Source organism: Anabrus simplex, chromosome 2, assembly GCF_040414725.1.
Source record: "Anabrus simplex isolate iqAnaSimp1 chromosome 2, ASM4041472v1, whole genome shotgun sequence".
Lineage (NCBI taxonomy): Eukaryota > Metazoa > Arthropoda > Insecta > Orthoptera > Tettigoniidae > Anabrus > Anabrus simplex.
Window position 1 is genome coordinate 281,851,781 of NC_090266.1, and position 23,450 is coordinate 281,875,230.

The following is a 23,450-nucleotide window of genomic DNA, read 5'->3' on the forward strand; positions in this document are numbered from 1 at the left end:
TCGTACCAATAGCCTATATATGGTTCATTCATTACATCTCTGACCCAGTCAAAGACTGGAAAACAGGTTGTAGGTTTTCATTTTCATTATTACGATTATTAGTAGTTAAACTTAGCTGGCCCTGTGGTCTAGGCTTAGCATCCCTGCCTCCTACCTAGAGGCCCCGGGTTAGATTCCCGGCCAGGTTAGGGATTTTTACCTGGATTTGAGGGCTGGGTTTTCAACATCCACTCAGCCTGCATGTTTATAATTGAGGAGCTGTCTGATGATGAGATAGCTACCCTGGTCTGGAAAGCCAAGAATAATGGCTGAGAGGATTTGTCATGCTAACCACAAGACACACAATCTCCAAAGCCTTCTGGCTGACCTGGGGTCGCTTGGTAGGCTGCAGTCCTTCGGGGCTGTTGTGCCATGAGGCTTGGTTTGGTTTATTAATTTTATTATCTGAAAATTTAAAGAAAACTATCCTTTTCTGTTAGTATATATTTGTGCATCTTCCCCTCCAGGATTTTAAATGTGAATGTGTCTTCCATCAGTGGCTCCAATGATCAAGAACAAATTTATAATTATGATTACGAATGATAATTACCCATTGCCAGCACGTCAAATAGCACCAAGGGGTCTGCTCAAGGCTAATGTCCCCATCCCAAGGACGAATCACCATCAACAGCGTGATATGCCCTCACCCATATGAGCACTGCAGAGAGATATAGTCTCCACGCTTTAATGATCATGGCCACCAGGCAAGCTGACTTACACTCGTTATATAGGCTATTTCTGCAGACAATATACTAATACAACTTAAATAATTATCCGAGGGAACTGAGCAAGATCATAAACTTGCTCCTTGCCAGTAATCTTTCTTCTTCTTCAGCAGGAAACTTTACATACTGAGGTAAGGGTCTAGCGATGGCAACAGAGACATCGTAAAGAATTCAGCTGATCGTAGACTGACTGACTTAACCTGTGCAAATCTGTGTTATCATCTTGGATTTCTCCTCATGCACAATAATGCAGGGCAATGAGAATTCTGTTCTCTGTAGAAACAGGCAGACCTCAATAGGTTGCATGCTCATATAGGTTAGGATGCACAACTTTTATCAGATCTCTTGTATTGTTGTCCATAGTTGGTATGGCTTTAGTCTGGACTAATCACGACTATGGATAGCATCCTAAGTATTTTTACTCTTCTACTGCATTTAAAGGAAATAACTGAATTGGTGATTAAAAAGGAAAAGATTCCACTTTTTGATAAAATTAAACTGATTGTGAGATAGCCAAAGAATGAACTCATTTCTATGGTGCTATTGGAGGTTGAAGTTCAGCGTGAGTTTTAAAAAGAAAACATTCCAGAGGAATATTTTCCTACTTAAACTTAGCTTGTAACCAATTTGCTTTTGTAATGCTAAGAGAATATGATAAAATTATCATTAGAGGCAAAAAAAGAAGAGGGCCACTGTATTTTGTGTTCACACAGTACTAAATTAAGAAACTAAAAAAAAAAGAAAAAAAGAAAAAAAAAAGTGGCCTACATACTTCAAGAAGATTTCTAAGAGTTTACTCAAGGCTCAAACGAGTCATTCAAAATAAGTAAGTACAAATATCTGACTCAAAATAGAGGAACCAGGGTATGTTGCAGCTAAGGAGTTCATTGATGGCCTGCTTATTGAAAGCTTTAGACTGTTTAGAGAAGGTAATCTGAACCTTCCTTCACAAAATACATATGGAAAAAAGTTCCCATTTAAAAAAAAAGTAGATGATAATGTGAAAGCTATGCATTATATACCTGATTAGCACAAACTGTGTTATGAGAACATTTTAACTTGTCCACCAACAAGTGCTCTAGGTGATGATGACAGTGACTAGTGCTACGAAAGACTTACTGTACTAGATATTCTTTGTATGAAATAAACATTATAACGTACTAACAAAATATTGTGCAAAATATTGATTGGTGTAAAAATTAATGACTGAGCTCGATAGCTGCAGTCGCTTAACCATGACCAGTATCCAGTATTCCGGAGATAGTAGGTTCGAACCCCACTGTCGGCAGCCCTGAAGATGGTTTTCCGTGGTTTCCCATTTTCACACCAGGCAAATTAATTAAGGCCACGGCCGCTTCCTTCCCACTCCTAGCCCTTTCCTGTCCCATCGTCGCCATAAGACCTATCTGTGTCGGTGCGACGTAAAGCAGCTAGTAAAAAAAAAAAAAAAAAAAAAAAAATGATAATGATAAGAAAAGTAAGTTTCTAAATTAGATTGAATTTTGGTAGACTCTTCACATTTCCAAACCGGTCTGGCTCCATGGCTAAATGGTTAGTGTGCTGGCCTTTGGTTCAGAGGGTCCCGGGTTCGATTCCCGCCTGGGTCGGGGATTTTAACCTTAATTGGTTAATTCCAGTGGCTCGGGGGCTGGGTGTGTGTGGCATATTTAGCATTAGAAATCATCCTAGGTAGGACCCTCATCTTCATAGACATGCCGGTCGCCTAATAGGCCGTCTATGAGAAAAAGACCCGCACCAGGCCTCTCCGGAGGCCATATGCCATTATTATTTCCAAACCCAGTGAGAAAAAGAAGGAAAAGGTTCCATTGACTTTAAATGAAGCCAGGAGCCAGAATATTAATACTACTTGGTAAAATATACAGTATTACAATATGGCAAACAATACACATAAGACCTGAATACCACTCTAAAATTAACAATGTAGAGCTAGAAAAGACATGCAACCCTAACATCTCTAAAGAGGAAATTGCCAGAGCTACTATCTGTTGCAGTAGATGCAACTCATGGCCCTGATCAAGTTGTAGTAAGAGTCATCAGGGATAGCAAAGTGTGTGAAATCATAACAATCATCACTTCAAGAACGTTTTCGGCTGCTGTAGTAGCCTACTGTTTGAAACTGGCGAGAACAGTGTTGATACATAAAAGAGGTGTCATTAAATGTCTGTCAAATTTGTAACCGTACACGCCTACAACCCCCTATTTTAGGTTAGGAAATGACAATGGCCCGATTTAGATTAGGAAATTTTCATAAAAGAATATGTAATATAAAAGTATTGAAAATCATGTGATTTTACTAAGTTAAGATGTAAGAATCTAATATTATAAGAAAAATTTGTAGTTAGGGAACAAATAAGAATGGAGAAAGGCTTGCGAACTTGTGCAAAAGGCACAAGATGAGAATCATGACCACACACTATAAAGCCAAGGCGAGTAAAAAGACAACCTGGGGAAGTCCGGGCAATAGAATTGGAGAAAGGCAGATAGACCACATAGCGTTCTGAGACAAAAACCATGCAGAGATCATGAACACCAAAATTAGGAAAAACAGCAGAATGGAGTCTGACCACTATCTGACTGAAATAAAATGTAGATGGATACCAAACAGAACTAGGAGAAACACGAACACAAACTCACACCAGTTCGACAGAGAACTGTTGAACAAAAACAAAGATCAATACATGAAGAACCTGACAGTGGAGAGTAAATGGGAAAACTTAAAGGACAAGGTTAGAGAAGAATCAAAACGATTGGCCACTAATAACAAGAGAAGGAAGCATTAGTGGTGGACAGAAGAATGCGAAGAGGTGGTAGATTACAGGAGGAAAATGTGGGTAAGGTGGCAGACTACCAAGAAGGAAGAGGACCTGTCAACATTCGAGACAGTGAGAAAGATGGCTGCCAAGACGATCAGGAATGCCAGAAGGAAACGGTGGAATGAGAGGCTGGAAGAAGCTGATCATGCATTTAAGAAAAACAAATCACGATCCTTCTTTAAGGACATGAAGAGCAGGATATAGGAGTATGAGGCGAAAGAACCTTTTGTGAAAGGACAAGATGGTGAGTTGAAAATAGGTGAAGAAGATGTATGCGAGGAAATGGCAAGATATTTCAAAGATCTACTGAACACAAGCACCCACAGGGAGTATGACTCTACAGTACAGCAGAGACATCAACCAAGGACGAGCACTCACCAGAACAGAAGTTCTGAAGGCAATCAAGGATCTCAAGAACAACAAAGCGGCAGGTAATGATGGTATATGCGCCGAGGAGATCAAATGGGGTGGTCCTATAATGGAAGAAAGCATTTACAGAATAATAATGGACATCTGGATAAATAAGAAGATACCCAGCGACTGGAAAGAAGCCATAATTATACCAGTACATAAGAAAGGAGACAAAAGGGTACTGGATAACTACAGAGGCATCTCACTGCTAAACATTGGGTACAAGATACTCTCGAGATTATTGCTGAATAGAGTGGAAGCACAGCTTGAATCGACCATAGGAGAATACCAGGGTGGTTTCCGGAAAGGGAGAAACTGCGTAGAACAGATCTTTGGACTCAAGAGAATCATAGAACACAGACACAGGAAAGTAAAGGACAGGACACAATAGTGACCTTTGTAGACTTCGCAAAAGCCTATGACTCGATACACAGGAACACACTACTGAACATCCTACGCGACAGAGGATTGGATTCGACGACACATGCATTGGTGGGGGAAACATTGAAGGCTACAACTGCTAGAGTAAGATACTGGAGTATGTTGTCAGACAGCTTTGAAATTAAGACAGGAGTCCGACAAGGAGATGCTCTGTAGTTTTTGGATGAAGTGGTGAAGCAGTGGAGACAGTTGAATAGAACCATGGGAAGTGAAGGTGTACAGATTGGATATAAGATCAAAAACAATGTCATAGTGGATTGCCTTGCCTTCACAGATAATATGGTGGTGTTACATGAGAAGGAAGAAGACGCGAAGTTGGCACTAGCAAATCTAGCTGAGACTGCAGCAAAGGTTGGTCTAAAAATAGCCTACAACAAGACAAAGGTGCTGAATATGAAGACCGATTGGAATGTAAAAAGCAAAGTGGTAGAGAGAATCGACAGCTTCCGGTACCTAGGTGAGAACATCACGGGTAAAGTACAAAGCAACAAAAGTACCACAGACAGAGCTCAACTGCTGCTGAAACTATGATATGCAGCCATGACTACATATGGAAAGAAGAACCTCTCGAGGAACGCCAAACTGTGACACTACATGATAACCATCAGGAATGCTGCATTATATGCAACTGAAACGCTGACATTGGGCAAGAGAGCATGCATACAATTGGAGAAGGAGGAAAGAAGAATCTTGAGACATATATGGGGCACCAAAAAGCAAGGTGAAATCTGTGCACACAGATCAAGGCAGGAACTATATGCAAGTATAGAACCAATCTCGAGTGTGATAAGAAAGAGAAGGTTAGGATTGGTTGGACATCTCATGAGGATGGATGACAGTAGGCTGACGAAGAAGATATGGAATGCAACCTGCTTAACTGGAAATAAGTGGATGAAGGAAATCAGAGAAGATTGGGAGACTATTGGCATAAAGGAAAAATATCCACTGATGACAGTACAGGATAGGTCCAAATACAAAAAGCTTGTGGAAGGTCACAGATGGACGGACACCAGGATCCAGATTCAGATCACGGAAGCAGAGAGAAAGAGGAGAAGTGAGAGAATGAAGAGGTATTGGGAAGAAAGAAGACGTGCCAAACAAGTCACTAGTGATCCTCAGGGGTCGTAACGAACCGAATAGAATATGTATATCATATTTTATATAAATTTCAGTTTGGGTAAGAATCTGTACACATAGTATAGTGGTGTAGATTGGTTAAGATTGTGCAACCTGGGAAACAGTGACTATATCGGTAAAGATAATAATAATGTTATTTGTTTTACGTCCCACTAACTACTCTTTTTACGGTTTTTGGAGATGCTGAGGTTTCAGAATTTAGTCCCGCAAGAGTTCTTTTATGTGCCAGTAAATCTACCGACACGAGGCTGACTTATTTGAGCACCTTCAAATACCACCGGACTGAGCCAGGATCGAACCTGCCAAGTTGGAGTCAGAAGGCCAGCACCTTAACCGTCTGAGCCACTCAGCCCGGCTATCGGTAAAGACGGTTGAGGTCTGTTTTGAGTGTTGCAACAAGCAGCTTGGAAATCCGGGTTACAGTCGAGAAGTATAGGCTGAAGATTGTAATTCATCAGTGTGGATGAATGCAAGAGTTCACTTATTTCTGTATCGGCTCTTTGGTAAACAGTCCAAAAGCTCCGATTTTTAACGAGGTTGCATTAAGTGAGAGATACTTGAAGATGTGTTAGGTAGAGTGTGGCTTCCAGAGAACATCTGGAGACGTTACAGCCACGTGGAGCAAGCCTATATGTGTACATGTGCGTGCGTGTGTGTGACGAGAACATTACAAGTTCATTATGAAGGCATTATGGAGTCATTACTGTAAGTATTCATTACAGAGTTATTACAACTTCATTACAAAGGCATTACGGAGTCACATCTGTACGAGCTCATTACAGAGTTATTACGACTTCATTACAGATGCATTACGAGGTTATTACAAGTTCATTTTCTGTGGAAGACTCTACATGGTTTGCATTTGCTTGTTCATTCTATGGGAGAATGTGCAGTGTGTGTGGTGATTTATATGTGTAATCGAGAGCTAATGTGTTATTTAGCACAGAACTGAGTATTGCTAGATGAAACAGCAGTAGGCTATTGTTCATTGCATCCAAGTGTAAGGAAGGTCGTTGCACCTATCCTAACTAGATAATAAGCAAGTCTAATAGCATCAGGCAGTGCCTATCGAACTATTACTTTGAGGTATGCTGTAAGTGTAAAGACATATTAAAACTGAGTGTATCTAAATTGTCGGTATATTGTACATTTGTAGTTTGTCGATAGTGTATTTTTGAGCTTGTGTAAGCGGCAAGACGAGTTGGTCTCATCATGCGATTGTTATTGTCGTTGTTTTACTTTGTTTTGTTTTGGGAGTAAATTCACGTAGGGAAACTTACGGTAAATCATTTTACTGGTGAAGTAAAGAAAAACCTGGCATGCTGCCCAGATTTATTTTCAGGGTTAAATAGTAGCAGGTAAGGTAAAGAAGCAAGTTTGGAGCCTTGTCAGCCTTATGACTGTCACCTTGGGAGAAGGAGTTCGTTCATGCTGGACTGAGTTACTTATTTCTGCAAGATTTTGCAAATGGTGCCTATTCTTTTTATTTATTTAAGTACTTGTATTTTATTCACATTCAAACTAGAGACCTATTACTATATATTCCATTATCAGAAGAGTAATCAAGAGTACTAGATCAGCACTTGTGTTTCTTCATAAATTTCTGTGAACATCAGAGATGTTTTAATGATCAACCTGGATGTCTCATAAACTCATCAATCTTTTAAGGACTTCTCAGGACAACAAGAACTGAAAAGCAAGATATGACCATTGTATTTCTTCATATAACAAGAGCCTTCAACAACATTGGATTTCAGCATCTCAGACATACTCTAAACACAGAGCCTATTCGATCTAAACTGAAAGACCATATCACCAGCCTACAGTCGGATAACATCACACAGACTGAAACACCCATGGCCATGGGGAAAATCAAACCCATTAAACTGAAGAGAGTGCCAATGCAAGGATCTCCACTATCTCCAGCACGACATAATCTAGCCACTGATTTCATTTTCGATGAATTAACCGAAAAGATCCTATCGCAGAGATATGGGAAACTACTTTCTCAAGAATTGCCCCTCTCTGAGCATATGGGATTCGCTGATGACATGGTTATCATTGGTAAAAGCAAGGAAGCAGCTACTGAGTTAACATATTTAGACATCAGGTTTTTTGTTTTCAAGAAATCGGTCTATAGATGAATCCAAGCAAATGTACCGGTATTTGTATCGAGAACAGGAAGGTAGTTGACCACGTGCTCCACATTCATGATGAGTTTGAAGTAAACAGCACTAAAGAAAGAGATGAAATTAAGTATCTCGGTGTCTCCTTTAATGGTACAGTCACTTTTGATTCTACCTCATCTTTAAAAGGCCTGCATAACAAACTAGACAAGCTAACAGCCTTACCACTACTCAAATCAGATGAGAAATTAACTGTTTAAAATAAGGTAATTTGTCCTGCCATTATTTACACCTTTTATACTGCAGAATTATGGCAAGTTCCACTTAAAGAAATTCTATAGCTACCCACAGACACATCCGATAGCGTGCTGTACTTTGAACTAAAATATAAAGCGACGTGGGAAGTTCATCTTCAGAAAATTAGTGCATGTAACATTCTTTGCATATTTATTTTTATTTTTGAAATATGCAATCTGACAAGTGAAACTACACACTGTTTACAGGATCTTAACATTACTGATATGAACAGTCTCTACAGTGGAGAAAACAGTCTCCCTAATCCAAGGAAGATCTGCCAAGAACTGAGGAATCTGGAATTGACAAATACTGTGCTCTTTACCCCATTAAGGGATCGATATAGAACTCTCAAAGGAATAACCCTCTGCCAACAACTGGATTCGTCATCATCAAGGACTCTCATGCAAAAAACGGCGAGATGCAATCAGACAGACATCCACTGTTTCTGCTGTACAGACTATCCTCGGCAGAACCCAGGATGGTAACCTCTGTCGCAGATGCGTCAGAGAGAAAGAAACATTGCCACATATTCTGGGTTCATGCCCCTATAGTGAAGTTCTGAGGAACCCACGTAATTGATTGCAGAAGAGCTCCGAATGAAACACATTACTTTACATAAAGAAGTTCATGGTATATCTTCAACTAGCAGTACACAGTGAATACAATAACCTACAGAAATGAAGTTGAATGGAATGGAGCTGCAAGTGAAGCCCATGAACAGAAACTGGCAAATAAGTTAATTTGGGAGGGAGGATTTACACAAGTAGTACAAGAACCGACTCGTCTCAATAACTTACTAGATGCATTCTTGGTTAAACCATGGGAAATTGTTGATAAAACTGAGCTAATTGAAGGAATAGGAGACCATAAGGCTGTAATAATGGAGGTAGGACTCATACCAAAAAGGCTTAATAAGAGGGTTACACAAGACAAGAAATTGTACAGAAAAACTAAAGTTGATGAATTTGGGACTTACCTTAAATCACAAGTCAGTTGTTGAATAAGTGAAGGGAGTAACGTGGATACACTTTGGGCTAAATTTAAAGGAATCATTTGGGAAGGAGAGAAGAGATTTGTACCTGTTAAGAAGGGTAAAATGACCTCAGACCTTTTTATTATACAAGGGAAATAAAAAAATTAAAAAGAAAATGTAGAATAGTAAACAGGAAAATCAAAGAGGGTAGGGAGAGTAGAGAAACTAGAAAACAGCTAATGAGGGAACTGAATAGAGTGAAAAAGGAAGCAAAAGGGAATTATATGAACGGCATACTTCAAGAGGGTAATGACCACAAAGGGAAATGGAAAAAGCTGTATTCATATATCAGGAATCAAAAAGGAAAAGGAATCCAAATTCCTACAATGGTGGGAGAAGGGGGTGAACACTATTTAACAGATACTGAGAAAGCAAACCTATTTAGTTGGGAATTCAGAGATTCAGTAGATGATTGTCAGGAGTTGGAAACCGAAACAGAAGATAGAGAGGGAGAGACACAGAAGGAAACAAGAAGCTTCTCATTCACAAATGAAGATATTTTCAGAGAAATCCAACTGCTTCAGCAAGGAAAAGCAGCAGGAAGTGATCAAATTACGGGGAGGTGTTAAAGACAATGGGGGGGTACATAGTGCCTTATTTAAAATTTCTCTTTGACTATGTCATAAATAATAGTGTAATACCAAAGGAATGGAAGGAATCTATAATAATACCAATTTATAAAGGAAAGGTTCATAAAAGGAAACTAGAGAACTACAGACCAATCAGCCTGACCAGTATAGTTTGTAAAATACTGGAGAGTTTAATAGCAAAGTACATCAGAGGGATATGTGATGATAAAAATTGGTTCATGAGGAGCCAGTATGGATTTAGAAAGAAATTTTCTTGTGAGGCACAACTGGTGGGATTTCAGCAGGACATATCAGATCAATTGGATTCAGGAGGTCAGTTAGATTGCATAGCCATAGATCTTTCCAAAGCCTTTGATAGAGTGGAACATGGAATATTATTAAAGAAATTGGAGGGAATAGGATTGGACGTAAGGGTTACACATTGGATAAAAACATTTCTAAACTCAAGGGTTCAGAAAGTCAAAGTAGGAAATAATGTATCTCAGGAAGAGAAAGTTTGGAAGGGAATTGCACAGGGTAGTATAATCGGTCCGTTACTTTTCTTAATATACGCAAATGATTTAGGGAACAATATAACATAAAAAATAAGATTGTATGCAGATGACATAATTGTTTATAGGGAAATAAACAACATTGAGGATAGTTCAGAATTACAAAGAGACCTTGAAAGTATCCAAAAGTAGGTTGAAGAAAATAATATGAAGGTTAATGCAGGCAAATCAACTGTTACAACTTTTACAAACAGGAGCTTTAAAACTGAATTTGAATATAATTTGGATGAGGTAGTTATCCCAAAAGATGGCAAGTGCAAATACTTAGGTGTGAGATTTGAAAGAAATTTGCACTGGAAGGGTCATGTTGACGACATTGTCGGGAAAGCATACAGATCGTTACATGTCATAATGAGGCTACTCAAAGGATGCAACAAAGAATTAAAAGAAAAAAGTTACATGAGTATGGTTCGTCCATTATTGGAATATGCAAACGGTGTTTGGGATCCTCACCAAGAATACCTAATAAAAGAAATAGATAGTGTGCAGAGGAAAGCAGCAAGATTTGTAACAACGGGATTTCAGGAGAAAGAGTAGTGTATCAGAAATGTTAAAGGAACTTGGGTGGGAAACTTTAAGTAAGAGAAGGGAGAAAACTAGACTTATAGGATTATATAGAGCCTATACAAGAGAAGAAGCATGGGGAGATATCCGTGAGAGGCTTCAGTTGGAAAATAATTATATCGGCAGGACAGACCACTAAAATAAAATTAGAAGGAATTTTAGCAGAAGCGATTGGGGTAAATTTTCATTCATTGGGAAGGGTGTGAAGGAGTGGAACAGTTTACCAGGGGTAGTGTTTGATCCTTTTCCAAAATCTGTACAGATATTCAAGAAGAGAATAAACAGCAACAGAGAAAATAAATGAAGTGTTAGAGGGCATTCGACCAGTGCAGGTTATTGTAAATTTAAAAAAAAAATGTGTGTGAATAAATTAATTCCATCCCCTGGTCTAAGGAGTTTGGACAGCCAAATTAGGGGACTGCCTGTAGGGGTGAAGTACAGTGGGGACTTCGAGGGCCCTGGGACCGCTACGGTAGCTGTGAAGGCCCTTCAGGAACTCTGAAAGGTGGTGGCAAAAGGGGCTCTGGTTAAGACGCAGTAGGTCGTTATGCTACTTAGGTTCCAGAACGGGTAAAAAAAAAAAAAAAAAAAAGTAAATAAATGCAATGTAAATATTAATCTTATACCAGTTGTATAGTATCATTTGAAGTAATTCCACATACTGTATATCAGTTGACTATATTTGTAAGTAGTACAGGAGATATTATAAGTAGAATTTTGTAAACAATATAAATTTATTAAGGATGAGCTGTGTGTTTAATAGAAAACATTGTTAGCGTAAATTGTATAATATTGTATTATAGAAAAATTTTCTTCTCTTGTTAATTTAATATTTAATGCTTGACAATAATGTATTTTAGTGTACCATTTGCCACCGAGGTAGACACCTCATTTGCAAATAAAGATATTTTGATTTTGATTTGATTTTGAAATAACAAGGAAGGATTCATTACTGATCTCGCTCTGCAATTCGAGCACCATGCAGAGTAGCCTGAGGAAGTAAATCTCTTGAAAAAGAATTTCTACTAGCCGACAATCCCTTTCTACAAGCAGAAGTACCAGGTTGACCTGTATTAGTGATTGGATCAATGGTTGGAGCATGCGATACCAACCCACACTTCTTTATGAAATTCTGGAAGGAGTTTCAGCTGCCTGTGAAAAATGTCTATAAAATTGTCATTGCTGCAATTTGAGCATTTGATATAACCATGCCATCTTTTCTCCATAAAAGATATACCTACATACATGAAGTATTAGTTTGTCAGTTTGGCAACTGATTCATGCGGGAAGTTGTCGACATAGTCGATACAGTGTTTTTAACGCAATTTTGAAAAAAATATAAGTGAAAGGAGGCAAGTCTTCTTAATCCACCCACTCACCAGCTACCACTCAGGCTTTTCCACTTCTAAATAGCAATCATATCCCTGGAAGTCTTTGTCCAATGTAATAACTGGATACATCCCTTTGCATAGGATTGGTTTCAAGAAGGACGTATCGTAGTTTCCCATTTTCACTCCAGGCAAATGCTGGTGCTGTACCTTAAATAAAGGCCAGGGCCGCTTCCCTCCCAATCCTGGCCATTAACTCATCCGTGTGTTGCCAAAAACCTTCAGCTTGTTAGTGGGACATTAAAACATCTAGAAAACAAAAAAGCATCTGACCAAGTCCACATACGGAGTTCTTTTGATGTTAGGTGACCAGGTTATCAATCTTTCCAGAACTATTATTTATGTCCCGAGTATGATGTTTATAATCATGGTTCACTGTGGAAGTTAGTTAAAATATCATCACCAAATCAATGCAGATATATAAACATTGATTTAAGAAAATCCTCTGGAGCATTTTGGTGCTAGGTGATGCATTTAAAACAGGGAATATAACAATATTTGGGCTATGAGGTTTACTATAATCCTAATGTGCAAACATTCACCTCGCATGGTTACAGGCTACCCTGAAGTGTAGTCATTACTATAATTTGATGTTATCTGCAACCCCACCAGTGTGTGGGGAAAAATGGCAGAGAAAGAACATGAATTTTTATTATAAGCTTTATCAGTTTCCCTGCCTTGTATGCTAAAAGGTCACTCAATTGTTTTGTCCTAGAAACCAATTAAAATCTGCTGTATAATTGCTCATATGATGACTGATGCAGATGGTTGCTGTTAACATATTCTAAGACTTATCAAAATTTCTGTGCTTTGATGTCTTGATTTTAAATTTGTAAATATTACAGAACTACAACACATACCGTGCAGCTAAGCTACACTTGTTCTGTCGGAAGTATGAACCCGAACCCATGAATATTAAATTGTACAGAGTAATATTGTAAAGGCACAAGGAAAAGCACGGGGAGAAGTTAAGGCGTAGTTATTATTGCTGTAACTGGCAGCAATACCAGTGTGTACTTATGATTGCTGTAATCAGCGGCAATACAGAGAGAAAGTGATAGGAAGTCACGCGGCCTGCACCATGCGTGGAAACCTACTAGTAAACAAGTGTATCGCAACTACTGGAAATAGGCGGCACTTGAGTAATCATAGAAGTTCTAGAAGGAATGTTATCGTATTTACAGGCAAGAGAAATCACAGGGAAAGCAGGATGTTTATGACATAGGCGGTTACGTACGCAAGATATGGAGTATAAAAACAGACCAGCCGAAAGGGAAGGGGCAGCTAGTCAGATTCAGTTAGTAAGAGTTGCCGACAGTCGCCGTCGCAGAAGAGTCATGTAATAGACGGAGACGCTGCCGCACTGCGCTCAGAAGAGAAGATTGAACCGTGAACCTGCAATACAGTATACATAAGGCTGACCTATTCTTCTAATTTAATAAGACCAATAGTAAAGTAATAAGTCTTGGTCTTTGAACATAGTGAAGTGTTAGATAGAACACAAGTAAAGGAACAGTAGCTCGTGATTTCCTGTGCCTAGAAGAGACAATTAACTTCAAGTGTAAATAGTTGTAAATACAGCAAGTAAGAGATTATATATATATTGGACGGAAAAGAGGAACAGTTGTCTCTCAACTTAGTATTCACAGAGAAACCTACCCACCTGCTCCTAAATGTTAGCTGACCATGAAAACGCCATCCGTTCGGCAAAAAGTGGTGTCATCTGCGAGGTTTTTCCAGACAACTAATACCTCAGAGGACAACAGCCCACTAGTCCATCGAAGAAGAAAGAAGGAGGCATCCGCAGGAGAAGAATACATCAGGCAGCCAGCAGTCCAGCCAAGAAGACAGCAGTAACGGTGAGTCATGCTCAGAGCCAAGCCTAATTAAAGTAGTTGAAAGTAAAAGTACTGTAGTGTAATTTGTCACACCTTTCTGAGTATTGTAGTGAGAATGAAAGTGAAACAACAGTAACTGAAGGTACTAGTCAAAGAATTAGAATGGAAGCTTCTCAAAGTAGTACTAATACCTATATGCCAGTGAGTTCTGCATGTAAATTAGTGGAATCAAATTTTGATGGTAGAAAAAAGGGACAGCTCAGAGAATTCTGTTCAGATGTAGACGTGGCATTTAAACTAATTAAGCCAGAAGAACATGGGTTCTTCTACCAGTATATGTTATCACGAATTAAAGGGGAAGCTAGGCGCAAATTAATGGTTAGGCGCGATGTAAAAAACTGGGCGACTGCGAAAGCCGTTTTACAAGAATATTACGCAGAAAAGCAGACACTAGAGCATTATGTAAGCGAAATGTCAGAGACACAGCATAGGAACACAGAAAAAGTACAAGAGTGGGCAACACGGATAGAATCATTATTTACGCATTTCGAGATGCGGCATTAGATATTTCTACTCCAGAGGAAGTAGATGGTATTAGGATGATTGCAGAACATTTGGGATATACATATTTTGTTAAGGGACTAAGTAACCCAGACGTTAAATCAAATGTACGAGGGCAGCATGTGAAAGATTTTCAAAGTGCAGTGACATACGCAATAGAGGAAGAAACCTCTATTCTTGCCGAAACCAAGCGGTCAAACGTATCAAGTACAAGATCGTGCAGTAATTGCGGTAAAACAGGTCACAATAGTACAAAGTGTTTTTTAAAAGAAAAGACGCGAAGAGCGAAAGCAACCGAGAGTCCGCAAACTAAGAAAGTAGATAGGCCTGTAGAATGTTACAGATGTCGTAAAACAGGACATACAGCAAAGAACTGGTAGAGTTTCTAAGTGCGAAAAATGTAATAAATTAGGGCATGAAAGTAGAAACTGTAGAAGTAACAAAGAAAATTCGCGAGATACTACGCGAATAGGGCTCCTAAAAGGAGAAGTAAAATGTTTTCAATGTGCTGAGAGAGGCCACATGAAAAGAGAATGCTGGAATCGGACAGCAGAAAATCCGTCAAGGCACAAGCGGTGTTACAATTGCAACCGAGCATCTCACTTAATAAGAGATTGCTGGTCCATGTCTCAGGGAAGACCTGAAAACTCTAGAAGACAGGTAAAATTAAAACAGGGAAACAAAGGGCCACAAGTCAGGCAAAACGAGAGAGAAATGAGTTCGGTAGTGTCAAACTAGAACGGCTTCGTACCGAAGGGGCCAGTACAAACCGAAAATATGAAAATGCCCCTAGAGTAGAACAAAAGAAAACCTTTAGTGTAGAACGGAATAAAACCCCTAGATTAGAATAAAAGAAAACCTTTAGTGTAGAACGAAACAAAACCCCTAGAGTAGAACGAAAGGAAAACTCAAGAGTAGAGCGAAAGGAAAGGATAGTAAGAGGGGATAGTAAACTATTTACTGTTTTAATGAGGACGTCAGAAAACGAACCAGTTAGATTTTTAATTGACATAGGTGCAGACGTGAGTATCATAAAAGAAACCAGTCTTCCTGCTAATTGTAGAGTGAATACGAAAATGATAATGAGAATTAAAGGGATTATGAAAGGTTCGTCAGAAACAAAAGGTGTAACAAGGTTGAAAATAGGAGATCGTGTTTTCAGATTTCATGTGGTAGGGCATGAGTTTGATATTTCACAAGATGGTACATTAGGACAAAATGTACAATGGAATACAGTAATAGATTGTGAACGAAAACTTTTACAAATGGGAGAGCATACGTACCCATTTGGAGGCTCAGGTACAGTGGGAATAAAATTGAAACCTAGAGCAGAAACATTATGTTACGTTGAAGTAGACAAAGAGTACGGCGATGGGATAATTGCTAAACAAGAATTAAGCCCAGGAATACGAGTATCAAGTTGTATAACCTATGCAAACAAGTATCAAGCAAGGGTTAGTATTCTGAATACTACAGAAGAAGAATTTCAGATGAATATTCCGATATTTTATTTGGAAATTATCGCAGATGAGGACGTAATCGACCAAGAGATTGAACGCACAGTTGAGGTAGACGAAAAATCAGACAGGGAAGCACAATGTTGCGTTGTGAATAACGCTGAGAAATCGCGAATACAGAGAGTAATTGAGCAGATCCGAACGGATCATATGGTAGTAAGGGATCGTGAAGAAATTTTAAGAATTTGTGCGAAATACATGATATATTTTATCTTGAAGGAGACAAGTTGACGTGCACAGATGCACTTAAGCACACGATTTAGTTACAACAAGATACGGCTCCGATTAATGTCCGACCGTACAGATTACCTGAATCACAAAAGGAAGAGCTACAGAAGTAGATAGACTAGTTATTAGAGGATGATATTATAGAAAGCTCTATTTCTCTATGGAACGCTCCAATCTTATTAGTTCATAAGAAGATGGATGCGTCAGGCAAACGAAAATTTCGCATGGTCGTGGACTATAGGCGTTTGAATGACGTTAAAATAGGTGACGCTCATCCATTACCTAATATTACGGATATCTTAGATCAATTAGGAAAAGCTAAATACTTTAGCGCCATTGATTTAGCCAGTGGGTATTACCAAGTTCAGTTAGATGAAAAGGATCGTGAGAAGACAGCGTTCAGTGCTTTAGATCGGCACTTCCAGTTCAAAAGAATGCCGATGGGGTTGAAAAATTCGCCAGCTACATTTATGAGACTGATGCAGTCCGTGCTGAGTGGATTAAATGGATTAAAATGCATGGTTTATTTCGACGACATTATAATCTATGGCGATTCATTTGAGACTCATAATAAGAGACTGAGTGAAATCTTTGAGAAATTAATTTAAAGATTCGCCCAGACAAATGTGAATTTCTCACAGCTGAAACACAATTTCTAGGACATGTAATTTCAGATAAGGGAATTGAACCCGACCCTAAGAAGGTAGAAGCGGTTAAAAATTTCCCTCAACCACAGACAACTAAGCAACCAAAGAGTTTCTTAGGACTTTCAGGATATTATAGGAGGTTTATCCCAAATTATAACTAGATAGGTAAACCATTATATGAATTGTTAAAGAAAGGCGTGAGATATGAATGGGGATATGACCAAGAAGAGGCTTTCAAAACATTCCGTGGTTTCCCATTTTCACACCAGGCAAATGCCGGGGCTGTACCTTAATTAAGGCCACGGCCGCTTCCTTCCAATTCCTAGGCCTTTCCTATCCCATCGTCGCCATAAGACCTATCTGTGTCGGTGCGACGTAAAGCAAATAGCAAAAAAAAACATCACCTATATTGCAATATCCTGACTTTTCAAAACCTTTCAATATCACTACAGATGCGAGTGATTATGCGATAGGATGCGTGCTATCTCAAGACCAGTAGGTAAAGATCTTCCAATAGCATATGCATCACGAACCCTAAACAAAGCAGAAAGGAATTGCAGCGTTATAGAAAAAGAACTATGTGCAATAATTTTTGCGGTTAAATATTTTAGGCCGTATGTGTATGGTCGCAAGTTTGTAATAGTAACGGACCACAAACCGTTGAAGTGGGACTTTTCTGTACAAGATCCGAGTTCTAGACTTTTGAGATGGAGATTAAAACTAGAAGAATATGATTATGAAATACAATATAAGAAAGGGAAACTTAATAGCAATGCCGATGCATTAAGTCGTATAGACACAGGTATAGAAGTACTTCCAGTAGTGAGTGAAGTAATGGAAGGAAATTAAACCTAGCTGTAGTGGTACACGGACATGTGAGATGGAAACAGTAGAAAAATGTGAAGAGACAAAGAGAAAGTAGAAGAAAATGATAAGAAACCAGAGGAAAAGGGAGCCATAATTAGAGAGTTCCATGAATCTCTAGTTGGAGGACATCAAGGAACGCATCGTAAGTTAGAGAGGATAAGGCAATATACAAATTGGCCTGGAATGAGACGAGATGTAGAAGATTATATTCGAAACTGTGAATCATGTCAAAAGAATAAGGTGACACAACCCTATACTCGGATGAGTATGAAAATAACAGATACACCTCATGATGTAAGGGAAAAAATGGCATTAGATACAGTAGGACCTTTACCAGAAACAGAGAGCAAAAATCAGTACATTCTAACATGTCAAGATTTACTATCGAAGTATTTGGTAGCAGTAGCTATACCAAATCAAGAGGTGGAAACAGTTGCAAAAGCACTAATGGATAATGTAATTTTGATATACGGTATACCAAGTACGATTCTTACAGACCAAGATGCTAACTTTATGAGTGAAGTCATGAAGAAACTATGTAGATTTCTTCGTATAAATAAGGTACATACGACAGCGTATAGACCGGAGTCTAATGGATCAGCTGAAAGATCGCATGCCAGTATTAATGAGTAATTGAGGCATTATGTAAGTCAAGATCAGAATAATTGGGATTTATTTTTGGCATCAGCAGTATTTGTATACAACACAACGCCAAGCACAAGCACGAAATACACTTCATTTGAGTTAATGTTTGGAAGAAGAGCGAACATACCAGGTTTATTGCAGAGAAAACCTGAATCAATCAATTATAGTGAAGAAGAGAGTATGTTGGAGAAGTTAAAGAACACTCTCCAAGAAAGCCATGAAATAGCCAGAAAGGCGCTTATTCAATCAAGAGAAAACCAAAGAAGCGTATGATAAGAAAATACATGAAGTTACATTTAGTGTAGGAGACAACGTTTTGGTGCATGATGAATCAGTAAGGAGAGGTCGATCAAAGAATCTATCAGCCCAGTGGATAGGACCGTATACGACTATAAAGATTGAAGGAGTAAATTGCATTCTTCAAAGGAGAGGAAACAAGACTATGAAAGTACATATGAATAGGTTAAAGTTGTTCTTATAGAAACTGTATTAAGAGTAGTTAAGATTAATCGAGTTAGCAAACAGGTACCCGTACAAGGTAATGTGTTCATTTTCAGAGAAATGAAGAGGATGAGGACACTAATGACGTGGACAGCGATATGTTGTATCAGAGGAAGCTCAACGCTTGACTACCAAATAAGAGAATATAAGAGGACTCCAGGAATATATTATGATCATATGGGATCAGCACAACTTTATAGTACGACATGGACGTTAGTAACATATGTAAATATTAGTATATTGAATGGTGTATTTAGAGTAATACCGATTTCAGCCCAGAAAACAGAGCAAATGTGTAAGGAATTAAATGAAGAGGAAAGCCATACGTGTATAAGAGATATTCAAATGATTAAAAATAGGTTAGAGTCAGTACAAGAAACTAAGTCACTTCTTAAGCAAATAGTTAAAATAGATGACGAGGAACGAGTACGACAAAAGAGAGGAGTATTTAATTTTATAGGTGTAATTGCTAAAACGTTATTCGGAATGTTAGACGAAGCAGATGCAGAATTTTATCAGGAGAAGATAAGTAAGCTAGAACAGGAACAATTAGGTATGTTAAAAGTAGCAAAGAATCAGATGACAGTAGTGAGATCGACACTACAAACGATTAACTCAACCTTATATCAGGTAACATTAAATGAACAAAGACTCAAAGGAACTCTTAAAGAAGTTCAAGAGCATATGAATAATGAGACTGTCCAGGTTCAGAAACTATTTTTGCAAAACTCATTGAGAATAGCAATAAATAGACATTTTATTGAACTAGAGGGTTGTATAAATCAAGTTAAGGAACAATATGGTATTTTGCTGAGAGCGGTAACAAATGCACAGAATGGTGTAATTCAACCTGAAATTATCAGCCCTTCTGGCTTAATAAGATCTTTTCAGAGATCTCAGAATATGTTTCCAAAAGATGTTTATTTACCAGTGGCTCTTAGCATGACTAATAGTGATAAGTTATTGAAAATATCAGAAATAAGTATTTTTATTTTAAAGGATATATTAAGTTATGTAATTCAGACACCTTTGGTTAATAAAATTGTGTATAATGTATATAAGTTAATACCATTTCCAACCAGTGTAACCGAGCTCGATAGCTGCAGTCGCTTAAGTGCGGCCAGTATCCAGTATTCGGGTGATAGTAGGTTCGAATCCCACTGTCGGCAGCCCTGAAAATGGTTTTCCGTGGTTTCCCATTTTCACACCAGGCAAATGCTGGGGCTGTACCTTAATTAAGGCCACGGCCGCTTCCTTCCCACTCCTAGCCCTTTCCTGCCCCATCGTCGCCATAAGACCTATCTGTGTCGGTGCAACGTAAAGCAGCTAGCAAAAAAATAGCAACCAGTGTAAATGAATGTAAGACAGAGTATATTTTCATTGATACACAGAAGGAATACTTATTAATAGATAATGCTAAACAAATGTATCAATTAATGGACAAGTATGAGATAAAAGAGTGTTAATCTTTATCAGATGAATTAAGGATTTGTAAACAAGCCCTTCCCTTAATGTTTACTCATACTACTCAAGAGTGTGTACTTAGATTAACGCAATCAAATATAATTCCAAATGATTGTATGAAAAAGATAATTCATTTAGAAGAATTTTTGTGGATACCATTAGAGGATCAAAGTCAATGGATTTATGTAGCACCATATCCAGAGAAGGTAACAGTAATGTGTAGTAAAACAGATCCTAATGATAAGATTATACAAGAAGTAGGCATTACATCATTCTATGAACCTTGTAAATGTTATAGTACGAATGCTAACATTGTAAGTCACACAGTTATAAAGATATTCCTATAGAATATTTTTGTTGTGAACACTTAGAATCAAGTATCACTTTAGAAACGTTACATCTTGAAAACAAGTTACCATTAGTAAATGTATTAACGCATACATCAGATTTAAAATATGCTAGTCACAGAGTTGAAGAAGTAGAAGAATTAATAGAGGAACAAGAAGAGGAAATTAGAAGAAATGCTAAAGAATATAGTACAAATTTCCTACAATATTTAGGAATTGGTACAGTGTTAATGATAACATTATGTTTTCTTTGTAAATGCTGTAGATTGTATAAACAATTTAAGAAATGTCATGATTATAGTGATTGTTGTTCTAAGATTTGTTTTAAACAAACAATTGTGAATAAGAGTAATAATAGTGGAACATTACAGAGACTTAAAACACCAAGTGTTGTACGTGAAAGTGAAGTGAGACCCACAGGAGGACGTACAAGTCCTTTAGTGAGAATTAGAGACAGTGCTAATCAGCAAGAAAGTGAAAGTGCAATTGTGTTATCTCAGGATGTAAGTGAACAAGATGACATAGTAGATTTAGATTGTTCTGAGACCACACCTGTAAGCAGAGTAGGGATTAAGTCTCATAGAACAAAATATTATTGAAAATCTCAAGAAGAGACTATTGAACTCTATTAAAGATAAGATTAAAAAGAGTGTTCATGAATGTAATCAAGTGTATAATCAAGTTAATAATAATATAATTGTATTATTGAAGGAAATAAAGCATTTTGATATTTAAGTTTTGTTATTGGGTAAGTACTAGATGTAAAGGTACAGATGATTATTGATGTATTGATTTTCAGAAATTGTATTTTGAAAAATGATGTATTATGTAAAAGTGTATGATATTGTATTATTGAAAGAAATGGTGTATTATGTAAAAATGTATGTTGTACACTTGTCCATGTGTTGAAAAGTATAAGGTATAAAAGGATATAATGTAATAATGTAATGAAGAAGGAGATAATGTAAAAATATAATGAAAAGATATATAATGTAATAATGTAATGAAAAAGGAGATAATGTAATGAAAAGAGATATAATGTAATAATGTAATGAAAAAGGAGATAATGTAATGTAGTGCATTGGTGGCAAAACGTTTTCATTGCCATGCCAACGTTTTCCCCAAGGGGGGAGGTGTTCTGTCGGAAGTACGATTCCAAACCCATGAATATAAAATAGTACAGAGTAATATTGTAAAGGCACAAGGAAAAGCACGAGGAGAAGTTAAGGCGTAGTTATTATTGTTGTAACCGGCAGCAATACCAGTGTGTATTTATGATTGCTGTAATCAGCGGCAATACAGACGGAAAGTGATATGAAGTCACACGGCCCGCACCATGCGTGGAAACCTACTAGTAAACAAGTGTATCGCAACTATTGGAAATAGGCGGGACTTGAGAAATCATGGAAGTTCTAGAAGGAATGTTAGCGTATTTACAGAGAAGAGAAATCACAGGGAAAACAGGATATTTATGGCATAGGCGGTCACGTACGCAAGATATGGAGTAAAAAAGCGGACCAGCCGACAGGGAAGGGGCAGTTAGTCAGACTCAGTAAGAGTTGCCGACAGTCGCCGTCACAGAAGAGTCATGTAATAGACGGAGACGCTGCCGCGCTGCGCTCAGTAGAGGAGATTCAACCATTAACCTCCAACACAGTATACGCAAGGCTGACCTATTCTTCTAATTTAATAAGACCAATAGTAAAGTAATAAGTCTTGGTCTTTGAGCATAGTGAAGTGTTATATAGAACACAAGTAAAGGAATAGTAGCTCGTGATTTCCTGTGCCTAGAAGAGACAATTAACTTCAAGTGTAAATAGTTGTAAATACAGCAAGTAAGAGATAATATATATTGGACGGAAAAGAGAAACAGTTGTCTCTCAACTCAGTATTCACTGAGAAACTTACCTACCTGCTCCTAAATGTTAGCTGACCATGAAAACGCCATCCGCTCGGCCGCACGACACACTGTAGACAACCACTTAATTCAGAAAAATCTACTGAGCATGTACTATCTTCCATGGTTACATGGTTGAAGTGTACTTATTGCAATAATTTGATTGTCTACATGTTACATTATCTGTTGTTCTGTATTCAGTTTATGATTAATGGTATGACAGGTGGCGAAATGATGATTGCTCCAACAAGAAAGCAGGATTCCACTATTAATTGAACTGAAAGAAAAGTTATGAGAAGTGCTATACATTGTTGTGACAAAGAAGCTAAAAATGTAGACGTGTTTGTTTGGTCCCATTGTGGAAGTACTGTAATATATGTCTTGCCAACCCATTGCATCTCTGAGCTTATTTAATGACTAATGAGGATCTTGCATGCAGGTGTGACCTCACCAGGTCGCACAGTGATGTTTCATATTCTGTGAGCTTAAGCATGTTAGTGGGTAATCGAAGCAGTTATTCTGACGCTATATAACCAGGTTATCACTGTTTTCATAACTCTTATTTATGTCCAGAGCAATGTCATTTATAACCATGGTTCACTGTGGTAATTATTTAAGAGATCAACACCAATGTGATACAGATATATAAATGATAATTTAAGAAAATCCTCAGGAGCTTTCTGGCGCTAGGTGATGCCTAATGCTATTTGTTCGGGGCGTCAACCTATAGAGATCTTTTGCCTCTACATGCATCATGTGCTATGAACCTGCGTGTAATTGGAATGGAGGAAGTGTTGAATGT